Consider the following 26,278-nt stretch of genomic DNA (forward strand, 5'->3'; position numbering starts at 1 on the left):
TTTTTTTCCTCTTAAATTGGGTAAAAATCTGGCGGCCCAGCGTGATTCTGACCAATTCACCTCCTTGCACAATCGTTGGTCTAGTAACAGTACTTCCTTAAAAAATACTGAACCCCTGACCCTTCATGGTATGTAGGGGTACATTTTAGTTATTCTATTTTATTTCTTGTACACAGTTCGATTATTTCTTTATCCTTCCATTTATATATATTTAGAAAGAGCTTTTATATATTTTCTATGTATTTTTTTCCTGTTTTTATATTTACATATTTTTTTCATTTGTTTTTTATTTTTATTCTTATGTTATTTTAGTTTAGTATGAATGTAATCAGCACTATTACTTATCGTCCAAAATTTGGTGGCAGATCGTAATATTTAGTAATAAATTAAATAGAATAATTGTCAAAAATAAATTTTTCAGGTATATAATTTTGAATTCTGTTCTGCTTATCAATGACTATCAAGCTATTATACCAATTCTTATGCTAAAGGTTGCCTTTAGTCACCAGTTCGTCGTTTCTCCTGTTTTTTTTATACTTAAGCAATACTACCAAGCTATATTTTTACTTTCATTTTACAAGAACGCTTTCGTTAAAATTGATGTACACCACAAGAGTCACTTTATGGAATCTTTTTTTTTTTTTTTAGTTTCACATTTTTTCTTATTTCTCAAAAATGTCAAGGATATTTAAAATTTATTTTTATTTTTTATCTGATACCAGATCGGCCTGGTGGGCCTTATGGTTAATATAATGGTTATATATATTTTTTTTTAACAATTAATTATGGGGGGAGGTACAGTCCCCTAACTATATAAATATTAAAACATTAAGATAAAATAAATAGATAAAAATAATAACTCTTAATAAGAGAGAAAAATAATGTTAATAAGGACATTCATAGACCTAAAAAAATAAACAATTGCCCTCTAATGGGAAAAAAATCAGGTTAATTTGAAAAAAGATTGAAGAGAAAAAATAACAATAAATAAAAATATGTCGATAGTAGCATTGTTAAATATAGAATTTATACCAGGATGTCCAGGGAATGCGTGGGAAGCAGTCTTCGTGATGAGGTTGGGATTCCCAAGTTATCAGTGACCTTTAACTATAGGTAACTGGGAGTGGAACTTCATGAACATTTTTTTTTTTTTTTTTATGTAATCCTCTATTGACTCCATTTGTAAATCCCGATGCAATTGGCTGTTTCTTACAAACCAAGGAGCATCAACTCCAACCCTTAAAATTTTATTTAGAAAAGATTGTAATTTCTTCCTTTTCGTAAAGGATGCCATTCCCCAGACTTCACCGCCGTATATCAGCAGGAATATTTCGATTCACTCGGTTAATCAATTACATTCAAGTGGTCTTAAGTAACGGATAGGCTCTTTTCTCATTCAAATAGTCTAACAAGGCTTAAATACCAATCCTCTCGCCACCTCACTGTTAATGAGCCAATGGAGGCTAAGTAGGTGCGCTAAAGCCCCACTCACTCTAGATGAGCGGAGCATCGGGCTATTTTCATAATTCCAATCGTCGATTTTATTTTACAAAAGGTCTCTTGGCTACTGCCATTTAAACCTTCGAGGTGGATTGAAAGGATGGGTGGAACTAGATAAGGATTGAACTAAAGGATTAGGATAATTAGAAAGTTTTATATGGAATATAGAGAATTTGGTTGGTTTGAGACAAGGACAAAAGGGTGTTGTGTTCTGTTGGAAACGTAATAGGGTCCATGGTTCTAAGGATTTTTGATTGAAAGGATTGGATCCGTTTTTGGCTCACAATAAATAGATTAATTATTATTTGAGTTTCTTTACCGCTTCTGGACCATCATTCTTTTATAAAATAAACGTGTATTATTTACTTCAAATTACCATATATGGTAGCTTACTGAGCAAGAGAAATATTACAAATATCATCATTTAAGTTTTTTGCTCAAATATTTACCTTGAGTAATCTTAATTAGACGTTTCCAATCAATAAACAACAGAAGATAATTAATATGTTGTTCTGTAGGTAATCCTTCAGCTTGCCACAGTAATCTAGCGATATCAGCTATAGATGATGAGGTATTAGGCTGAAGACGATTGTACTCCACGGAGTAGTGGTGTAATTACTGCGGGAGTAGTAATTGGTCCTATCCTTCATGGATTACACACGAAGAGGGGAGAGCTAACTCCGTGTCAGCCTCAGCAAACAGATTCAATTTGTGTAGGCTTGCCATTTATATATAGTCTAAGGGAACACTTGTTGCCAGTACAAGTTTAAATCCGATATTATAAATGTTATAATTCCTTCGTAAAATCAATGCTCCTTTCTTTTTCACAAATATAATCATACATAAAGACCTTAATGTTCCATATGTAACCGATCTAGCCCGAACCAGATTCCATCCCTTCCATTATAAACTCCCTAACCATCCAAACTCACTAGTTTTTACCTTGCTTCCTCTTCCATTCCTACGAGACCTGATAATGTAAAAACGTCATTAGAGTGCTGGGTTGTTTCTCTAAATGCATGTATCAATCCATTATAAACTTAAATCAAATTTACTGGATGTATGTATATGAATTTACAGTTGTAAATAGCAATAAATGAATATAAAAAACAATATTATAATCAAATTCGCAAGTTATATTAGTATGAAGAATATTTATAAATAGCTAACACTTTTTCGTGAACAAAATGATAAAATTGTTAGGATAATTAGCATTCTTCTACGATTTAAGCCACAGTATATAAGCCTGTTAAGTGCACAGCGGTTATATAATTCTCTCATTATTTCTACTAAATGTTATAAAATAATAATCATTTCTAAAATATAAAATTGATCAAGTTTGTAACTATCTGACCCGGCAATGCTTCTATATTGCTATATTTGAGGATGTATATAGATTTAATGAACACGATTGGTAGATTGATATTATCCGTTTAGTTAAAACAAAACATTTACTTATAATTTATTATTGTTTAAAGTAAGATAAATTAAACCAATACACGCGATAAGGAACTTTTTAATTTTGTTCATACCTTTTTTTTACCTGAGAATTCGGGGATTTCAGTATCTTTAAACCTTCCCAGGACATTTTGAAAAAACAAAACACGTAAATCGGTCCAGTAATTCAAAAGTTTATTATCAACTGAGATTCTACCACTCTGTTATATATATATAAGTTACGGTAGGTTTCGAGCAAGAATTAAAAAAAAAATGGAAAACTAGTCACAGACAAAGTTACAGAGTATCTTGATTTTATTGTCTCTACTATAAATATAATCCAATTTAATATATAAATAAACACAATCCACTATATGTAGGTTTTTCCTATGCTGGCATATGGCTTACTTATGGAGTTATTATTATTACTATGGAGTATTATGATCCATATGCATTCTTCAGCCGTTCCTTTACGATGTTCCAGGGCGTTTCCTCTTCCACTTGTATCTGGTTGAGGATGCCCCGCTTCACCCTGCATACTACTGCCTTGAGTTCTTCGGCATCGCCATCATCCAGCAGTCTCACCTTTTTCTTGGCCTGTATCCTCCCCATCAGCCGGCCACACCTTTTTTAAAATGGCTCAGCTCTTCAGGTTCCCCGGTGAATTTTTTCAAATCCGAAATCACCTTTCTAAGATCCTGTGTGGTTGCTGTTCTTATTTTGATCCACTCCAGGACCTTGGCATGTGCTCATAGAATAAGGTATTTGACCACAGAAAAAAAATTGAAATAATATTAATACTATTGTCAGTAAATTCAGAAACCCAATCAAATATGTTTTAATTAACATAGATTCAGGATTATTTCTTTATTTTAGTTGTTAAAACTAAGATTTTTAATCTACCAACAGAAGGAAAATGCTAGCCGCCACGATGGTTTCATATATGACGTAATTTAGACATTGGCTCTTGTGATAAACAACTTTTGTGGACCATTTATAGTAGTATTTTTACAATTAGGTACTGCACAAGAACCATAAGGAATATAACATATAACAGATAATTTCTCAAATCACACAGAAAACTATAAGAAACGTAATAAATTAAAATAACACTTGCACTGAGTAGATGATCCTTGCGTATGTTTATTTATATATTACGTAATGCCAAAACAATAATGGTGGCTTGCTTTATGCATGTTGAAATGAAATGACACTTACACAACATTTAATTTAGAATGACAGCCTGCTTTAATTAATAAATATATTTATTTACCAATTATGAATAGGTAATTATCTCCTATTAATACTCCATATTTAAACCAACAGACTAATTGAAAACAAGATATAAGAATAAGAAAATAAAAATAAGACTGAGCCTTCAAAATAAAGCATGTGGTTTCTAGATAAGATCCGAGGAGGAATTCCCCTGCTATGCCTTGATCACTATCTGCTGCTTTCTTAAATTTATCTAGAACTTTCCTGGAGTTAATACCTTCTCTTAAGTCGCTCACTATCTTAAGTATCTTTAAATAACACGGTCATTGGAACGTAAAGTTTACGAGAACTGTTAAAGCCACCTCAAATCGACTATGTGTTTTTGTTGGAAGGCTTTAAAATGAACAAAAAACAAACTGGCTCGGATTAAACATTTATTTGGTTCAATTTAAACATTTTAAAAACTAAAAACTAACATAAACAAAATATACAAGTAAAAATAAAAAGGCCTTTCAGATAAAAATAAAATTAGATAAATAAATTAAGAAAACAAAAGAGACAAATTTACAAACAATATAAATATGTAAAATAAATACTGCTCGACGAAACGTTTGCTCCATTCCGATAGATCCGAGGAAGAGTGCTGCCGAGATAGGTCGCAGATCTTGTTGCTAAATAAATCGCTGCAATGGTCCAGAGCTGGTGTAGTGACTCATTGATGGTCCGAATATCCAGCAGTCGTATTGTATTAGTCGAGCCGACAAAATGAACGCAGACAGAGCTGGTTACACACGTTCCTTGGGTTCAGAGGTTGGCCACTAATTACTTAATTAAATGACACATATTATAATTAAAACCACACATATTAAAATCGAATCACAGAAAAGGTCTGGTTTCGAACTGTAGTGACGACTAAAAAACTCAACAAATGTCCGAACTATTAAACTATAACCTCAGACAGGTCTACTGAGGACGCTACCATGGCCACTAATTAGCCGGAACTGCCCTAAAAAACTAAGATGGTCGGTCCGTTGCTAGGTGACGCTTCTTAGCAACAATGATCACCCCTAGCAACTGTCTCTATTACTCATTATTACAAATAAATATAATTACACATTTTTCTTTTCAAATAACTAAATCAAAATTAAACAATACAAATAAAAATAAATGTAACTAAATTAAATACTAATAAAACTATAAAACTAAATACTTTACTTTAATACTATAGTTTTATTTTGTACTAGATAGTAACTATTCTGTGTTGTTGCCGATGTGCGCAGAATATTAAGTACAATAAGACATAGCGAAAAAGGAACCTGAAAACAAAGTCATCTTGTTTTAACAATCCGATCCCGTTTTTCTTTGTGCGCAGACTTATGTGCGGTGGAAACAGTAGCGCCATATTTAAACGATAATTTTGATTTGGTATCGATGTGGTCGATGTTCCGGTTTATAACAGAACATGGTAGTATCGATAATTGTCCGGTATGTAGATGAAAAGGAAGATAAGAAGAAGATGGTCATGGTTCCTGTCAAAATGAAAAAAATTAGTTAATAACTATTTATTTCCGACGTCTCTTCCCACTTTGTAGAGCTTCATCAGGTCTGTTGAAGTTGATAGCTTTTACAGACTTTGACAAACGACCTTGACACTTTGACTTTGACGTTGGTTGGCACTTGGATAAAGTACTTTTGGGGAGCCTTTGTAGTAGTATTTTTTTAATATATACACTACACAAGAATAGTATGAAATATTGCTTATAATAGAAAATTACTTATTTATCAAAGAAAACTTGAACAGACCTGATGAAGCTCTACAAAGTGGGACGAAATGTCGTAAATAAAAAGTTGTTAACTATTGTTGTAATTTCTGACCGCAACCCTGACCATCTTCTTCAAATTTGAAATTATACGGTCAACTATTTATATATATTATAGAACAGGAAGATACCTATCACTCCTTGACAACCTGCCCCAAGTATAGTGAAAGCAGAATAAAATATTTTGGGCAGCGGACCTGCTCTACAGAACAATTATTCCGTTTGGTTAAAGGCTATAATTGGAGAGTTCTTAGCAAGTATGTACGACGTGCTACACTGGAAAGAGCTCAGTTGGTTAGTATTTGAAGGATTAATGTCAGTGTAACATACCAGAGTTTGTTACTATTGATTTGTTTCTTTAAATAAAAATATGTTGTTGTTGTTTTAAATTTTATACTGGTTAAAAGTATTATTTTCAAAGTATATAACGTATTTTTTAAAAACAAGTTATTATTTATATGTTTTTGTTAAAATTTAGTAAAAATTTTAAATTCAATGTCCCGTAAGAATCTGTCAATACATTGAGACGTCTGTGAATTGTCGGTCGGCCAATACTCAAGAATGATGGCCATACTCCAATGTTGATGACGAATTTTTAGAGAAAATTATTTTGTTCTTAATGTTTGCTCTGCTTAGCACACCATAGACAAATCAACGATAACCCATAAAAAAAAAAATGTTTGTAGCTTTTGTAGATTCACACTTTCAAGAACTTGTGGATCAAAAATATCATGAATATAAAATCTTTTTTATATTAAATTATCTATAAAAATCAAGCACTGAAGATGTGGCTTTCCATTGGAAATTCTAGTGCCAAAAGTGTTAGAGAATAAATGTCGACTTCACTACAAAATGAAAACTTTATTTACTATTTATAAGTTTTTAGTTAAACGCACTGAATTCGACAAACGGATATTTTTCCATTGCCTATATTTTTTTTAATTGTTGAAAAAAATCTATTTTTTTTTTAATAAACACATTTAAAAACAACTATTAAGTTATTTTCCAACCATATTATGTGGTGAAACTGAACATCGAGATGTTTAAGGGATCCCCATCAATGTATATTAAAAAACACACAGATGATTTTCAAGGCTTGCTTATTTGATATCCGTCTATCCGAAAACTGGAATTTTTCATAATTGAATCAATATAATCAGACCAATATTAGCAAAGGGGATGAACCAAACATTTCTTATATTCTAATTCGTTAGTGGCTATACACTACGACAACAACAACAACAACAACTACGATAATCAGAGCAATTTGAACATATCGAATTGAGCTCTGGGGCTCCACCAAACCATCAAATTCTTCCCGCATCCAATCATTACAATCCAAAATCCTACGTAAAATCCTTAATGCTCCTTATTACGTCACAAATAAACTCATTCACAAAGACCTTAACATCCCATTCGTTGCAGATTTGACCCAAAACAGATATGCGTCTTTTCATTCCAAACTCCTTAACCATCCTAACTCATTAATTCTTAATCTTTCATCCTTAACAATCCCTGATAATCCTCCGAGGCGTCTGAAAAGAAGATGGCCACGGGACGTTCTAATTTAAATTAATGTTTGAAGTACCACCAATGGGTGGTTCCTTCCCAAGATTTTCAAGTGTATATGAAACATACGACATATTTACCTATTGTATTATTTTGTACAGTTGTAAATTACATTAAATAAATAATTTAAAAAAAAAAAAAAAAAAAGGTTTTAGAATAGAGGTAACCTTCATGAAAAGTCTGGTTTATTTGGTGACATGCTGCGTAACATCATTGTGACTATTTTGTTATTGGTGTTTAGTCCGATATTTAATATTTAATTTGTAAATAGTCGCAGTGTTTAATTTAATTATATTTTATTTCACTTGTATTATTTTCTTTATTTGAAAAAAAAATATATATTGATAATTTAGTGTAAACTTAACAGTTGCTAAGGATTGTTAAACAGTTGAAACAGCCCGACGATCTACATTTTAAATTAGTTGTCGCTAATTAGTTGTCTAGTATAATTCATTACCAGCCTTGTTTGCGTACATCATGTGTATGTTTGGATATTTATATTATTGATTGTAACTATCATAGTGCACTACCAGGCCCTGTCTGCGTATTAGTTCGACCTGTGGTTTACATACATTTTGATTATTAATTTTGATCATTACAGCAACCAGATTCTGTCTGCTCTCAATAAGTGTCAGTTGCTATGTATTTGTCTCGGGATGCCAGGATAATTGCTGTTGGCAATTATCCACAAATAAGTTGATTAATTAATTAATTAATATTGAATCCTGGAAAACTATGATTATAATTTGATTTTTTCCAAAGGTTCTTTGTGTGTTTACCAGTTACCAATTAAATGTTTATAAAATATTGTTATCATTAATTATATAATATAAAAAGGAGTGGTATTGGGTAATATAATAGTATATAAACTACATCAAGGAACAACGTGTTTATTTACTTATTTATTTATTAATATGATTAAAAGAAATTATAAAATGATTCAGATAAATGGCTACCGTAACATATGAATTACATAATCTCTTATTACCTACTATATATATATATATCTGAATGACTGCTGAGTTTGGTGATTCATTCGGTAGAGTGCAGTGGCGTGGATGTCGTCTTATTCATAAGGGATGGCATCCTGGGCCCTGTTTGATAATAAAGTACAAACTAATACTATTAGTCTTGTAGATTTATCTTAACTCAATTACACTGACTTGTACAATAGTAACTTGTACTTTAGTATTTTTTAATTCCTGTAATATCACTAATAGTCGTCCCTATCATTAAAAAAAAGTGTTATTACCACACTAGTTTCTACACTTGTACTATGAGCTAATACTCCTAGCTTTCATAATGAAACAGGGTCCAGGTCTCTTCTTAGGACTTCGTCTGGTCAAAATGCATCTTGCTCTCTCTTCTGTCTTCTGTATTTTATGTTCTCTTTACTTCTACCTCCACTTGTTTCATTAAGGGGTGTCGCATTTTGAGTAATTCCTCCACGCCTAAGAAGAATAAGTTACAAGGGACACTAAAGTGTTTGGTGCAGGAATTGTTTACTAACTATTATTGATCTGCCTACCGACAAAGCCAGCAGGCAATACCTGTTTTTAATAGATTTGCTCAGCGAGGTCCTTTTCATCTGTCCCCATTAACCACCTGCGAAGTGCCCTTTGTTGACAGGCATCGTACCCGGCACAGGTATGACGAGACATATGGCGAAGACTTTTATAATATTAATAATTGTTAATATCTTGACACATATCACAGTGTGGCCATTTTAGTTTTTGTACATCTTGCCTGTTGTGGTGATTAATGTAACTAAGTGTTGCAATACAGAATGCAATAAAGAGCCAGCTGCAATATAGATGTGGGCCCACCAACTTTTGACGAGTTTGAGAGTTGCAGCGGTATTTATAACTAGGGATTGGCGACCTACACATCTTGAGAGCAAACTCTCTTCTTCTGACCTATGGGAGTGGATCAACCAATTTCGGGACCGTAAACCAGTATTTATTTTATATATCTATTGAATTTGTAAATTTGTTTCTTTCATTTCATAATTCGTTTTGCTATTTTATTTTTGTCTAAGAAGCCTTTTAATTTAACTTATATTCATTGTTTTATTTTATTTTATGTTTATGTTTTATTGTTGGCCACACAAAATAAATGTTGATATCCAAGCCATTCTTTAAATCTTTCCTTTATTTCTCCGTTACTAGACTGGATCATGAATCCCGATGCACAGAAGAATCGCAGTAAGATGAAACTATAGCGGAGTTAATTGCAATGTGGCAGAGACTGCTATCCCGCTCAACCAGCAGTCGTTATCTCTCCAGGACATTCCTTCCTACGGCACGAAGTCAGTTGAGCGGAAAAACCCGATTATTTCCGAAACGGGTCCCCGTTCGTCGTATCTACAGGATTAAAACCAGCACGCTATTGTTGTTCGTGACATTTGTACGCATCACAGCATTCGAAACCTTCAGGCAGGGCCGTATTAACCACCTAGCAGAAGTAGAAAAATCTGTGAGCTCAGCGTTTCTCTGGACCTGCTACCTCAAGCAGAAAATGTTTCGTTCGTAAATGCTAACGTCACAAAATTTAAGAAATAGAATAAATCAACATAGAACAAATACTAAAAATCATAAAAATATTGATGCCACTGCATTGGCAAAACAAAGCATTGAAAATAAACATGATTTAAATTTTAAAGGAGTAAATATTTTAAACAAAGCATGGGGATGTAAGAATTAAAAAATATTTTGAATCTATTTATATAACCAAATATATAAAAGAGGTACTTAATTTTAAAACTGATAAAGGAGGAATTGGATTGCTTTATGTGGACATAATAAATAAAATCTATTTTAAAACAATAGTAATTAGTAAGGAAATAAATTAAAATCAAATACATAGGGAAAGAGTATTAAACAAAACCCCAAATATAATAGTAATAACAATGGAGGACTCAGTGCACAGGAATTTTGATATGTAAATGGACAGAAAGCAAAAATGGAATTTAAAAGATAATTCATAAATATAATAAATAGCATTTAAATGACAATAATCACTTGAAATAAAAATTATTTTCAATTGTAAAAACTTTTTCAGGCATAACATTTTTGGAAAACAGCTCATATAAAAAATAAAAAAGAAGCTTTTTCTCTTTTTTTTAAAAAAATAAAAAGGACTTACATTCATTTTGGTATATATAAAAATTATTTTCAATTGAAAACGACATATGTCCACAAACTAATAATAAGGGAAGGAAAAAATAAGAACAATAAATTAGAAATTTAGGCTTGGTCTCAAAAACATTTCAGATGTGTACATGGTTAGAAATTAGTGAAGCGAATAAAAATATATTTAAATATTGGGTTTTATGTATGTAAATGTGTAAACAATTTTTTATTATAATGCAATCTAAACTTTGTTGATTGTTGGTGTTTGTTAACTGTAAAACGTTTCATTGTAAATATTTTTGTTTTTAGAACTTGATAATAGGCAGAGGAGCCCGAAACGTTGTTTAGATAATATACAGAATAAAGAAGTGGGTAAAGAGTATACAATAAATTCCTCCTTAAATATTGGTTAGCACACATAGAGGACACTCTAAATATATTAATATATATATTTTCCTTACTCAAAAATATTCAAAGAGCCTTTGAAGATTTAATTAATGTTTTATATGTTGAGCTCTGCTCTACCCTCACACGTGGGGGATAGAGTGGGCTCAGGGATCCTCAATGAAGTAAATATTGTATTTAAGAGCGTTATTATTATGTTGTTTTATTTATTCATTTTTTCATACACATAGTTTGCTTATGTTAATTTTTTTTATCTTTCTGTTTGTATATATTTTAAGAGAGATTTTTTTTCCATTTATTTATTTATTTTTATTATTATTTTTTATTTTTTATTTTAGTGTGAATGTCATCACTATCACCTATTGACCACAAATGTGTGACAGATTGTAATATCTATCAATAAATAAAAAGTATTTTAAACTAAAAAAAAAAATAATATTTTTGCCTAATCATCTAACTTGACCGAGACCCTTTTTGGTACTTTTCATCCCACGCCCATGGCTTTCTTTATTCTTCGACAAAATTTCACCTTTAGAGTTATTTGATTGTTTTTAATTCGTAAAGATATATCTTAGTCGCATTACTAAAAAGATTTCGTTGCTTAAAGGATATTCTCAACTTTTCGACTACAGGCTGAAATGAAAACGCATATAAATTTTGACTTTTCAATTTCTTTTCCTCTTATATCTTTAGAACGGATGAATAGATTTTTGAGGCTGTTCTGGCAAATTTCTTTATTTTTTTCTATTAATTGCCATTTATAACTGTATATAGATAAAAATACATCTAGTAAATTTGATGTAAGATCATAATGCAGGCATGTAGAGAAACTAACCATTGATAGCATTCTATTAAATTTTACAGTAGAATATCTCCAGGCCATCTTCTTTTCAGGCGCCTCGGATAATTGTCAGGAATAGAAGATGAAGTAAAATTAGAAACTAGTGGGTTAAGGTGGTTAGGTAGTTTATAAAGGAAGGAATGGAATCTGGTTAGTGCTAGATCGGTTACATATGGAACAAAAAGGTCTTTATGGATGATTTTATTTGTGACAAAGTTTTAAGCATTGAGGATTTTACGAAGGGTTTTGGATTGTATAAGAGAGGAATTTGAAGGTTTAGTGGAGCCCCAAAACACGTATTTGTACGTCGAAAGGGGCCTTATTATAGTTCAGTAGATCAGACATTTTTAATGGATAAGAAGTTTAGAACGTTTTTTTTTGTTTTGTTTTTTTGGCCAAGACTCCCATTGGAGTCCTATACTGCTTTAGAACGTTTGTCCTGTAAGTGCTCTAATAGTCGGAAAAGTGCTCTAATATAATTATCCACGTGCAGTTTCCTGTCTTTTCAGTCTTGTGTAGGGATTTCAAGTGAGCCGTTTGTCCAGAAGTAGTCCAACGTAGTGGATGTTTTCGACAAGAGCCACATTATTAAAGGATAGTCTAGGATAGTCGGTAGGTTTACGACTAAGGGTAAAGGTGATTTGATATATGTTATGGACTCCAAAGAAGACGAGACTACGTCCACCACACAATGACATGGTTGAATAGGGGAGTGGGATGTTATGGAATCCAAACTGGTAACGTATTTCCAAGGAAGATCCTTCTTCCCAATATGCCAATTGGATATGTAGCAGAAATCAATCAGAATCAAAAATCAAGCAGAAATTGTTTAATTTCCTACCCACTTTTCAAATTAATTGTAAGATATTTTTTTGTACCTATTTGGTTGGAATGTATATCAAACTGAAACACGGGTAAAAATGGAGCAATTTCGTTATTACTTGCAAGCGGTCACTGAATTTTTTTTAAAATATTATAAAAATTAATTTATAATCTTAAACACTTTCTTAAGACTGGTAATTTTTTTAAAAATAAATAATTTAATTTCTATCCATTTTAGTCTCAAAACATTTTATTTTCCTTACAAGTCCAACGTTTTGCCAATCCGACCATCCTCAGGGACAATCCTAATACAATTTTGGAATTATATAATTTAAAAACTCTAACTCCATGCAGGCTATTCTGTCCAGGTTTCTTCTATGAAACATTAAAAACATTAGGAAAAATATATTTTTTTGTTAATAAGTATATCCCACATATGTTTAATTACCTAATTAGTCAATATTTACATTAAAACCAAAATTAAAATCATTTATCACAGTCACTATTCCTTAAAAACATTATCACAATAATGCTTGTAACCTTCCTCCACTCAGTTCAAGCATTAAAATTATTTATATATATATATCTACACTTTTCTCAGTTTTCCTCTTTATTTCATTAGTAAAATTCCTATCAAGGCTAATTATAATTATCCACTTATCCATTTAGTGTTGGTTTAAATTTTTTGTATCTGTTTTGAAATTCACTGTATAATCAATTATTTCAGATATGTAAATGGGTTCAAGTATTTTCCTTTTGAATGTATTGTTCTCTTTATGTAAAATCATTGTATTTTCAAAATCAAAAATATGCTGGTTTTTTATTGCATGCTGTACTAGTGCCGTTTTATTTGGATCCTTCTCCTTGTTTTTCAAATCATAAGAGATTTTTTTGTACCTATTTGGTTAAAATTTATATCAAACTGAAACACGGGTAAAAAGGGAGCAATTTCATTATTACTGGCAAGCGGTCGCTGATTTATTTTTTTAAATATTGTAAAAATTAAGATCTTTAAAATCAATACTATTGAATATCCCATCCTTTCTGTACCCTTATTTTATAGCGAAATAAAAAGATTCTTTTATTAATTGAAACTAATAAATTTTATTAGTTTCAATAACTAATGTATTTAAATTTATTTTTAAAGTTAAGTTCTAATGTTTTTAATTGAATTTTTCCAATTAGAAGATCTGAAAAAAAAAATAAAATTTCTAGACTTGAGACTGTTATTTTGACAAGTAGATTCACAAAGTATTCCGAACTATGATAACATTTTGAATTCAACTACTTGGCTCTAAACGTCAAAGGAAGACTAACAGTTTCTTTCAAAGCTGGCAAATATGTTGCTAGTTCCCTTAAAACTTTTCCTCAAAGTCGCTCTATTTTTCTTCTTCTGAGGGTTTGCTCTCTACTCAACTCTTTTCCTTTTGCTATTCAGATATTATGAATTAATCTTCATCTGTCGCTCGAACCTTCTTTAATTATGGAAAAACGCTTTTTATTTGTGAATCATTAAAGTAGTGAAATGTCCATACCGACTATTTATAAACAGTATAACCTTATTTACATATTCTTGGTTGAAAAATCCCAGAATCTGCTGGTTTGATGTTTTTATTCTTCGCCAAAGATCAAAGTATCGTTATTACCAGTATCGTTGTTATTCGGGTAGTTTTTTCGGTTACTAGCTGAGGGAAGTCGTCCTATGTGATGGCGTAGAGTCCGGTTTCCCTAGGTAATTTGGCCCGTAGTATCTCAAAAGTCGGTGCAGTGTAGGATAATCTGTTCAGTAGACTCTCGGACGCCACAGATAGAACATAGGGAAGGGTCGATATCAATTCCTTGGCCATTAAAGCTTGGCTTGAAATCGTACCCATGCTCCTGAGAAATTAAAAGAGCCAGTAAGTAAATCGGGAGTACCAATATTGCTTCTATATGTGACCGAACAGTGGAGAAGTACTTCCTCAAGGTGAAAGGCCTCCGACACCATTTTTACACTTATTTGGATTACCTGAAGAGGGCTTCTCCAAAAGGCGCCTCTCTGTGTGTAAGGAAATTACTTCACGACTCTTCTGGGGAAAAAATAGAAAGTTCTGACTTTTGAAAATGTCTGTTTAAGAGAGTTAATTTAATATCACCAAATCTTATACTGTTCTTCATAAAAGATAATGATGTGTTTTTATTATCTAAGTCTCTTCTTTGGATGATTTTTATTAAATCTCATTTTGCATTCCACTGCATCTAAAATAAAAACAATGTATTTGTTTCGTCTAAAAATAAAGAGCAACATTAGTAAAATATAAAAAAAATATTCCCCTCTAGTGGCCAATAGTAAAATCTTACCTCCCCTAGCGATCTAGGTGAAAACATAGGTGCACGAGAGAGCCATTTTTCTTTGTTAAAAATTTTTCTCTTCCTTCTTCGAATTTTTGAACCAATCAGGTTTGAGTAGAGCTTAAGAAGTGGCTCCCCGGCAATAGAGGAGAGGACTGGAGAGGAAGAGGAGAAAATAATATGGGAGTGAAGACGCAACTATCTAATACCATTAAAGATATATTTTAATGAATTTACTTTAGTAAATTCACTTCTAGTTTCTTTTACTACTTCAACCTTGGGGTGACGGTAGCAGCGTGATAACATGCCTGTCTGCCAATCCAAAGGTTGCGAGTTCGAGTCCCCGGCCCCAACCGGGATTTTATTCAAGCATACAATACTATTCTCACTCACAGCTTCCTCTCGGCCATTTGTGAGGCCCGTTAGCCAATGGGTGGCACTCACAAAAATAGGCCTTGGAGTGACGAACCCACCGTATGAAAAACCACATCATGAAACGCGCAATGTATTTTCTAAGTACATCGCGGAAGCCCATAGACCTCCTCAGTCTGTCGCGCCAATAATAATAATAATAACTTCATCTTCATAATTTTAAATCAACTAATCAACAGCTGCAAGTTCAATAGACCAAATCAATCCAAATTTGTTAAACCATTCTAACCAGAAAATGTTTTCTATGGTTACCCCCTACAATTATGTAAATTATTCAATAGATTTTTTCTCTTTCAATTCATGTCAATTATATTCAATTAATTTTCTCATTCAGTCTACTCTTAACAACCCAACCAGCATTGTAAATTGGAGTAACGCCCGATCTTAAGTTGCAGGTGCACTTCATAACAACATTTAAACACAGAATATTTTTTATTAAAATAAATATTATAAAACAATCTCATATAAATCCTGAAACGTTTTAGATATATTTTTCTTTTTCGTTGTGATTAATTTCTAGTGTAAATGATGATAGAACTCGTGCATGTTCGCTAGTCAATCTCGGACAAACCCTGTTCGATCTCCAGATCATCCTCAATATCTTGAAAATTGTTCTTCGGTAACAGATGTTCCAGCATTGAGGATGTTTTTTCACGAGATTAAAGTAAGTGTTGAGGAAAATCGGGAGCTGTTATCTCATAAGAAGAAAATTGGAAGAGTGGTGGATATATTTCTTCGCCGTGTAATAACTTGCCCCTGGAATATATTCTTCATGTTTTGTTTCTTTTCCTTACTTCTGATATATTCTGAATATACTTTCGAGCTAGTTTTTCTTCTTCTTCTCACGTCTTTCATCATATTAACTCCTTCAGGTGAAAATATTAGTTTTACAGTAGCTGTTAGATATTACCATAAATCTTATGAATGGTTTTGATGGAATCTTTTTTTTTATGCTTTCTAGCTAAAATAATAATAATTTTGGATATTTTAAATAACATTATATACTACAACAAAGAATAATTATGGTGTATGTGTTCCTATATTTTCAAATAGCTTATCATAATTTTTAAAATATATGGGTATTCGCTATTTTAAATTTTAAATATATTGAGTGAATACCAAATATCTCCAATGAAAATGATTTATTAACAATGTCCGCTTTATTTTCCATAAAGCATACATTTTTCATTAATATATTATTTTTCTTATTGTTATTCTTATCTTTGGTTTCCTTTCGCTGCCCAATATAAATTAATTTTTGCCTTGAATTGGTTTGCATCTTGTATATTTAGGGATGTACCAGTTAAAATATGTCCCGATCAATGTCACTCAAAGTACATATAGGTCAGGTGAATGTGCGGTACCTAAGCGATTTTGGTGTCTTTGGAGATCATGTCCTGTCACTAGGCAGAAACAATCCAGTCCTTCAGCTCTGCTAAGATTTCCGGGGATTCGTTTATCCTTTTCAATAGCTTCTCCTACTTCTTACCTTTAGCTTGTGCTTTGTGTCTGGCGTTTGGCCAGTCCTTATGATAAGAACATATTATGGAATTTGATGTTCTGTAGGAAAGTGGTCGAACAGACTAATTCTCTGCGCCTCTGAGCTTAGCTAACTTGTCAGATTCTTCATTGACATGTATACCATGACCTGGAATCCACTGCAGAGCTATAATCCTTCCTATTTTTCTAATAATTTTTAATATACAAAATTAATGGTAATTAAAAATTATTATATATATTTTTTATTTTTCTATTGCTATAAAAATCCTTATTTAAGGACTTAGACAGCTTAACAAAGCCGTGTTTGCAATGAGAAATCGTTTTCTCTTTTAGTTTATAATCAAATTAATTTATAAGTCATATTTATTCTTTCTATATTATTACTAAAAATAAGAGATGGCTGATTATTTCATATAATAAAAAATTAAGGTTAAAGTACCTTAAAAGAAGTTTTTTTTTTTAATACGGTATTTATGCTACCATACGATTTTAATGAGGATAACGCTTGGCTGAGATTAAAAATCACTTTATTGTAATTGATATATCCAGTTTAATCAACATTATTTGAACCGTTTTGAGAAAATCAAAAAAATATTATAACCGAAATTTTGATTTATCGTTAGTTATATATTTATCATTTATACCTGCCCGTATAAACGGCAGTATTATATTCGCTCAGCGGAGAAGGGGGTGAGTTAAAGGGAAAAAAATATAATCGCAAAAGGGAAAAAAGGAAAAAAAAAATTAAAATTAAATAAATTGCTCCTTAGGCGCCACGTTATTTTTTCCCTTCAAAATAACTAAAACCCCGAAACAATATGCTCACAATATAACTATAATATACCCCTGTATAAGCAATTATCGAATTATGACCACTGGCTTATAGGAATACCTTTACATGTAAATAACAGAAAACCTTGGGGTGTTACCTACTCACCTGTTGAATTATCGTGATATTCAATTAACAACAACAAAAATAAGTAAATTAACAAGTTGAAAGCAGTGTATATGCATAAGAAAGAACAGCAGAACTATATGTACAAAAGTTTAATAATAATTAGATATATATGTACACAGAATGAAAAAGGAAAAAAAGGATTTCTTATCAATTTATAAAATTAATAAAACTTATAGGTTCACTTAACCTTAACCTTATTAACTAAATTTACATTATTATACAAAAGAGGAATATAAAATAAAAACAAAATTTTAAAAAGTTTAGTTCGACCCCACGTAGTCTTTGGGTGTACTCCTAGCAGAACACAAGGTTGTCCGATATTTCCTTTCCGATCACCGTCTCATCTTTCCCAGAAATATGAAGATGACCTCTGCCACCGCACTCCTATTCAGGACGGGCTGAAGAAACGTTGTCACGCACTGCACTATATCCACACTTCTAGTGTTAATCACCGTCCATTGAAGTAAAACACCATAATTCTGCAAAACGATAACATCTCTTATAAGGTGATATTTCGATATAAACAGTCAAGACACAGGGCCTGATTAATTATCACCACTTCATATTGAACAATCGTTACGTGTTCGAAAACCAAACAGTTACCTTAACAAAACCATAGTCACTTGTCTAAACATATTACTACTGTTGTTTTTTCACCTTAACATCCTTTGTCTACGTAGATATTTCCAGTGTTTTTATTGCACCGTGACAACCGTAACAATATGAAAAATCTATTCTATTAATGAGCTCTTCTGATCATTCAATTCCATCGAAAAATTTGCTGTAGTATCTAAAATATGTATTTTCAGTTTCTTATGAACTTGCGATTTTGAGCATGGCAATAAAGATATTAGTCATTGAGGTGATACTTTCCGGTCAAAAAAATTCCAAACGAGCTCTTAAGTTTACAAATCGATTATTTCCAATTTCAACGTTTGAACGTTTTATTTACGCATTTTTGTTATTCTCCGTTACCTTTCACGACTTTCTATGTAATTTTTTTTCTAAAATATTTGCGTTCTTATCCACATATAATACGTCTAATTTACTAATCTTATATCCGAAAATATATCTTCAACCTGAAATAAATATTTGAAATAAATATTTTTCCTCCTACCTCCTTAAGGTAATTATCAAATCCTTTAATAGTTTCTATTTATCCGTTTCTTATTAATACTAAGAATCTGAGACAGTTGATTATTTCAAACAAATAAAATTAAAGCCACTTTAGAGGAAGATTTTTAAAAAATCTTTACTTAAAACTTATCAGGCTATTTCAAAGAAGATAAACCAATCTCATGTTAAACAACAGTTAATTTAACATTGATATACGGATTTTAATCAAAATTTCTTGAGCCTTTTGTGAGAAAATTTAAAAAATGATCAAAATCGATTCTTTCGGTCATTTTATCGAAAAAGGTGTGTCTGTCTGTTGGTGATGGGGCTCCCCAGGTTTGTTGATTCAAATAATTTATATACGAGTCTGAGTCTGTTTTTGTGTGTCTGCCATCTTTGTGGCCGTCCTATCGGTTTCAGTGTCCTAAATAATGGGTTCGTACAGTACTGAAGGCTGTCAAAAAATTATGTTTGTCTCCTCGATATAAATTCTGTTACCATCAGTAGGTCGAATGTCGTATGTATGCGGCCCGTCTTTGCTCTTTGAAGTGAAGTATGTCCCACTATACGCCTGAGTATACCGCTCTGAAACTGTTGGAGCCTCTTGGTCGTTGAAGGTGCCATGTTGGTCAGCATAGGTGCTCCGTAGAGCAGAGGTGACCTCTGCACACTTTTGTAGATCATTAATTTGAGGCAGAAAGAAAGATTAAGAGAAGTTAGCAGGTGATTAAACCTTTAAACCTGTAAGACTTACTCCTGTTAATACTAACACTCGAATAATTAATTACTAGATTTAAAGCTACAGATTACTAAGTAAACTATGAGAGTCAAACATACGAATAATAAAGTAAAACACATTGTTCAAGTGTTCGAGACTTAGATAGATAGAGACTTAGATAGATTTTATTTGTAAAAGACAAAATCTTGTACAAATTCATAACACAATATACAATTACAAAACAAAACCTGTAATAAAAAAGCAGCAATACTGTGGAAATAACTCTCTAACCTTAAACGTGGAGAAGTCAAAAGTTCTTGTATTCCATAAATCACTCAGGTTAAAACACCTCTTTATTGGTACGACACAAAGTTGGAGTATACAAAAACATACATATTTAGGAGTACCTTTTGCATCCACAGGTAAATCAAAAAAGGCTTCTGTACATTTTACACAGAAATCATCCATGGCTACCGCCAAAGTCTTGGAAACCCTGAGAAGAGGAAAGAGTGACTCTTGGGAAACAAAGATGGTATTATACGACTCAATGGTCTCCTCAGTTCTCCTATATGCATTCAAAGTTTGGAGCCTTAGATATCTGGATGCTATGAAAATTTCTCAAATGAAATTTATTATATACCTATATGGATGGCCCAAGAATACCACAAACTATATAGTTCGACTCGAGACAGGTAGAAGTCCATTAAGTTCAAAAGTAATTACAAAGATCATTAACTACTGGTCCAAACTGTCATTAATGTCAGAAAAGAGACTTCAAAACTATGTTTTAACAGACTAAGGATGCTAGATGCAGAAAACCCTGACGTAGAATACAACTGGGTCTCACAACTCAATATGATAGCCCACCAATATGGATTTAGAAATGAGTTCAATAGTTCATATGAAAACGGAATATTGAGACATAAAGGCGATGTTCTTGAAAAGATCTTGAACCACTTCAATAGATATCAACATTAACCCCATATATCGATCACTCTGCAGTTTTAACCTACTCAAGCCAGAAGCATATTTAACATATAGGTTAAATTAAAAAAAAAATAAGGTGCATCAGCCAACTAAGAGTGGGAAACCCGGAGCATATCGAACTATTAGATATGCGGAAGCAAAACCATCACTTTCAAGGCAAACGAACTCTGTCCATTCTGCAAAAGTTATTTCAATAATAGCTTGTACCACATCCTCCTACATTGTCCAACCTTTGAAGAAAATAGACAATATATCTTAAAGCCACCCATATCCGTATCTGGCGACTTACAAAAAATTGAAAATATATTGAGCATTGATAGTGAAGCCAAATTGAAAAGACTATATTGTAACAATATGTAATAAGTTTAATTTTGTAAGTGACATATAAATTCTATTATGTAAATAGTTTTCGAAGCCAATTAATATCTTCAGTTATATCACGCTTTCGTTTATTTTAAGTTAAATATAATGGAGCAATGAATATTATGTTTATAGTTGTGTATTATCCAATTTGTTTTTGTTTTGTTATAGAGAACTTGTTTTATCTTTTGTTTTTTCAATGGTGCACTAGACTCAGGTTTTGTTTTATAATTGTTTATTGTATTATGAATTTGTACAAGATTTTGTCTTTTTACAAATAAAATCATATCTATCTATCTAAGTGTTCAAGACTTATAATATCTAAAACTCCTGATTAGTGATAAGGTGACCGCTCCACTTATAAACTTCTTCAGCCCTTAAAACATGAGCGATATTCCCATGATACAGCGCCAAGCGGTTATTACTCGAAAATCTCACTTCCCTGATATATATCAGCCTTAAACATGAAATTTCAGTTTCGTATGACTTTTCGTTTTTGTACTAGGCTGATCACGCACACACACATAGATCATTTCGTGAGGCTTGGTTATCTTCACTCAGGGGATCTAAAACGTGTATTTCCCTCGATATATATATTACATATACAGGTAAGTGAAAGTAAAAATAATTATTTTCTAAGGCTGATACGACTTCGTTGATTCATTGTACATGGAGGAACAAAACTAATAAACTAAACGAATTCAGCTTCTACTACTTTATGATTACAAAACCGAACATAGATACTAAAAATAAATTTCAAGAAAATAAATGGTCCGTTCTAAAATAAAAGGAACCATGGAGTGAAGAAAAATACTGGTTAGTAAAAGATCAACAAGTCGAGAGCCCGGCTTCCAGAATGGCCTTACTTATCCTCAGGCTTTTGGTTATTTATACAAGGAGTGGAGCAAAGGCTGCCACTTGTTCTTCCGGTTGTCACGGGGACCTCGAGGAAGAATTAGGGGTCTTAGTGAGGGGGTATACTTAGTAGTAGTAATTATTATTTTAGGAAGGAAGGATTTATAGCGGCCTGCCCTGTCCAAACAGGAGAGCTAATAAGCCACCGCCAGTATTTCTTATAGGCCTGATTTAAGGCAGCACGTACGCCCTTTAACTAACTGCCTTCTCTCGAATCTAAAGTAGCTCCAATGTTTAACGGTTTAATTATTTCGGCGTTCACGCTGTTATAATACGAGTTGTTATATTCAAGGATACAAGATTAGGCCATTTAAACATAATTTTAAGCCTTTTTTGAATACAAGCCTCAAAGAAGAAAAAAAATGACTCGGATATGAACATTTATTTGATAAGGCTAACAATTGAGAACATATACATAAAACAGAAAAGAACATATATAATAAAACATAAAGACACTAGTATAGTAGTAAGGCCAATGGAACTGCATGGTATAGGAACAGTCAAGCCTGGAAAGGGTACTGAAGATTGAGAGGAAAATTCTGGACCCAACACACCATGGACCCAAAATAACGCAAGAGGGATATAGGAGAAAATCCAATAAGGAAATATATAGGAATTTTGAATACCTGAAAACAGTCATCAGGGCCAGGAGACTGGTATTTTACGGGCACATGGTCAGAATGATGTATGAGAGACTAAATAAGAAAATTTTCAAAAAGTCTGCAGCTATACAAGTATAGGGGGAGGGATATGTAAAACAAGTGAAAGAGGAACTGGGTAGACTAAAAATAGCGAATGAAGACGGCTTGGGAAAGAAAGAGAGACGAGACAGAAAATGGACTGAGGAAGAGCGGGAAGAACAGTACAGGAGGATGAAAGAGTATTGGATGAGAAGGAAGGCGGAAGGTCTGAGGATGAATCGAAAATGATATTCGCGTGGTCCTTGCTGGCCGGTTCGTGAAAAAAAGAAGAGATAAAATAATATAATGGATAAAAGTCAAAATAAAAGACTTTTTAAATTAAATAAAATCAGAAAATCGAAATATGAAATATATAAAATACAAATTAAAAAAATTATTATATATAAAATAAAATACTGAGTGACGTGACTCCGAATGGTCAGAGACGAGAAAGAATGGTCCTAAAGAGAAAATGACCTACTCCAATAGATCGGAGAAAGATATTTCCAAATTCAAATTAGTCAAAACTTGTGGGCCCACGTCCATACTGATTCAAATTAAGTTCAAATTAACTACCTTAATTAAATTGAATACTATAATGACGCTCATCGGGCGTAGTGGTTGTTTACCATTAATCACAAGAATGATAATAATTACTTTATTCATTGATAAGTATTATTACAATCTGCGACAATATCGGGCAATGAGTAATATTGCTAAATGAACTCATTCATACCAACCATAAAAAAGAGAAAAAATAAATAAAAATAAGGGTAAATAAATAAAATCCCTTTTCAATGTAAACAGAAAAATAAAATGAATATAATCAAACAATGTAACATTAATTATATACAATCCCGACTTTAGGATCCCCGAGTCCTGCGTATGAGGGGTAAAGCAGAGCTCTTCAAGATCAGGGCTCACCGCGTCGCTGGTAATGAGCTAGTGGAGGCTGAGTATATGCGCTAAAGCAATCATAAGAAAGTGCACATTATAAATAATGCAGACAGGCTCTGGTAACTAAATCAGATGAACCACACAGTAGCGACTGGCCAGCTGATTTGAACCCGTTGATTGTTGACTCGTTGCTAGGCAGATAATAACCACCGACCGTTCTTCCTGAATTTAAATATTACAGTACAAAGTATAAATACTTATCTTTCTTTTAAAATTAAAGTAAACATATAAAAAAAGAATAATACAAATAAAAATTAAATTAAATACTATAACTATTTACAAAAGTAATATAACTTGGCTTGAACACATAATAACAGAGCCGGTTAGTCGTTAGCCAATATCAGTCATGATTTTGTTAAATAAATTATAGTGCAAATCTTATACAAAAACGGTGGTAAAATGTTGACCACTTCCTGGGGAGCGTAAAAGTTTTTCGTTTTCCTTGTGACCACAGGAACTAGGAAAACGAAATCCACTAGCTCATTCCTTTAATCATAATTTGCATTAATACAGTCAATTATTTATATACATAATTTCCTGAGAAATAGTTTTTCAAACTCCAATATTTTTTTCCAAATTTGTGGATCATTATTAAAATATTTAATATTATTTATGTGTCGATGACCCTCTTAAAATAAAAACAGTACTATGGTTTAAAATTTCATTCACAGTTGATAAGTCAGTTTTGTTAACAAAAGATTTTAAACACCACTACTGGGGCAAGAACATCTATCTACAAGTATTAAAAAAAAAATAGTTTCAATCATACTTAACAAAGAAATCCATTTCTAGCGGTTTTAATACTCCTACTAATCGGCTAATTTATATAATAATTTCACAAATCAGACATTTTTCGGTCTTTCTTGCGATTCTTCATCTGTTCATCCTAAACCGTGGATCCTATAGAATTACTTATTATTTAACAAATTAAAGGACATTAACTTATACGTCGAAATAGTACCATAATTTAATAATTCGGTCAAGTTGCATAGCCGTAAATCACCTGTTATGTTGGTAACAGACCACCTAATAGACCCATGTAACAGTTGGTGGTTTACTACCATACCGTTTCGCCAGAATTATTACGTTGTGGTACTCACTAGATATATAATTTAATGTTGTTTCAATTATTTACGCGTTACATTTATACTATATTCTATTGTTTAGGATTTATAAGCGTATTTAAATAAATACCTAAAATTTCTTAATTGTTATTTTATCAAACTAATAAACTGCCTATACCGTTTTAGTACTATCACGTTTCCTTCCTATGTTGGATTAGTACTTAATACTATACTTCAGTTTTGGGCAAAATTAAAAAAATATATATTTTAATATTCAAGAATTATTTAAAGTATATAAAAAGAAAATTTAAAAGTTTTTTACTTATTCTTCATATCTTAAGTATAGCTTCGGTCAAAATGAAAAGCTTTAATATTAAATAGATATGAGAATTTTAATTTTATTTAATATAATATTATAGACACTTAATCTCAGGACGAGTTTCTAGGCATTCAGAACAGAGACGTTACTGCTAATAATACTTTTTTATTTATTTAATAATTTATTTATTGTTATTTACAACTGTATACAAATATATACAAGTAAATTTGCTGTAGGTGACATAGTGACATGATACAAACATGTGGAGAATCTACCCATTGATAGAATTCAAATAACATTTCTAGAGAAGATGTCGAGGCCATCTTCTTTTCAGACACCTAGAAGGATTATTAGGTAAGGAAGGATTTGGGTGGTTGAGAAGTTTATCATGGAAGGAATGGTATCTGGTTCTTGCCAAATCAGCAACATATGAAACATTGAGGTCCTGATGGATGACTTGATTTGTGACAAAGTAATGAGCATTAAGGATGTTACGAAGGATTTTGGACTGTAAGGATTGGATTCGGGAGTAATTTGATGGTTTAGTGGAGCCCCAAAGCTCAACTCCGTATGTCCCAGATAGGCCTTATAATAGTCTTGTAGATCAGTCTTTTGTAATGGATTTGCAATTTAGACCGTTTGTCTAGTAAATGTTGTAATAGTCGAAATCGACGAACAGTTTCTTGTCTTACTAATAACACTTAAACTAAATTAATAGCTATTGTACAAATGAATTAAATTCTAGTTAGAAACAAAACTAATCAATTACATAATCTTTTTTTGATGATTGATGGGTCTTGAATTGAAACATCATTCCCCGCCCGTGCCTAAGCAACGATTCTCTTCAAAAACCATGTTTTCTTCCTTCCTCTTCTCTAGGTCCTACAATCGCACTACGTTTTTGATTTTTTTCTTATGATTTCCTTTATGAATAATTTTTCTTTAATACTTATTCTTAACTTCTATTTTCTTTTAAATGTATTGTAATTTCAATTATGATAGGAAGTTAAAATTAAGTTTTTAAAATATTTTAATCTGCTTAACATGGCCGCGATTCAACGAACGTTTGGCAAGAGACACACGCCGCCATCTTCTTTGTTTTGTATAAAGATCTTTCCACTCCATATTTGACTGAACAAAATTGGTTAGCTTTCTTTTTGGTTTAACAAAGCAAATGAACAATATTGAAACGATATATAAA

This window comes from Halyomorpha halys, unplaced genomic scaffold, assembly GCF_000696795.3.
Source record: "Halyomorpha halys isolate HHAL.00 unplaced genomic scaffold, Hhal_1.1 Scaffold1021.1, whole genome shotgun sequence".
Taxonomy (NCBI): Eukaryota; Metazoa; Arthropoda; class Insecta; order Hemiptera; family Pentatomidae; genus Halyomorpha; species Halyomorpha halys.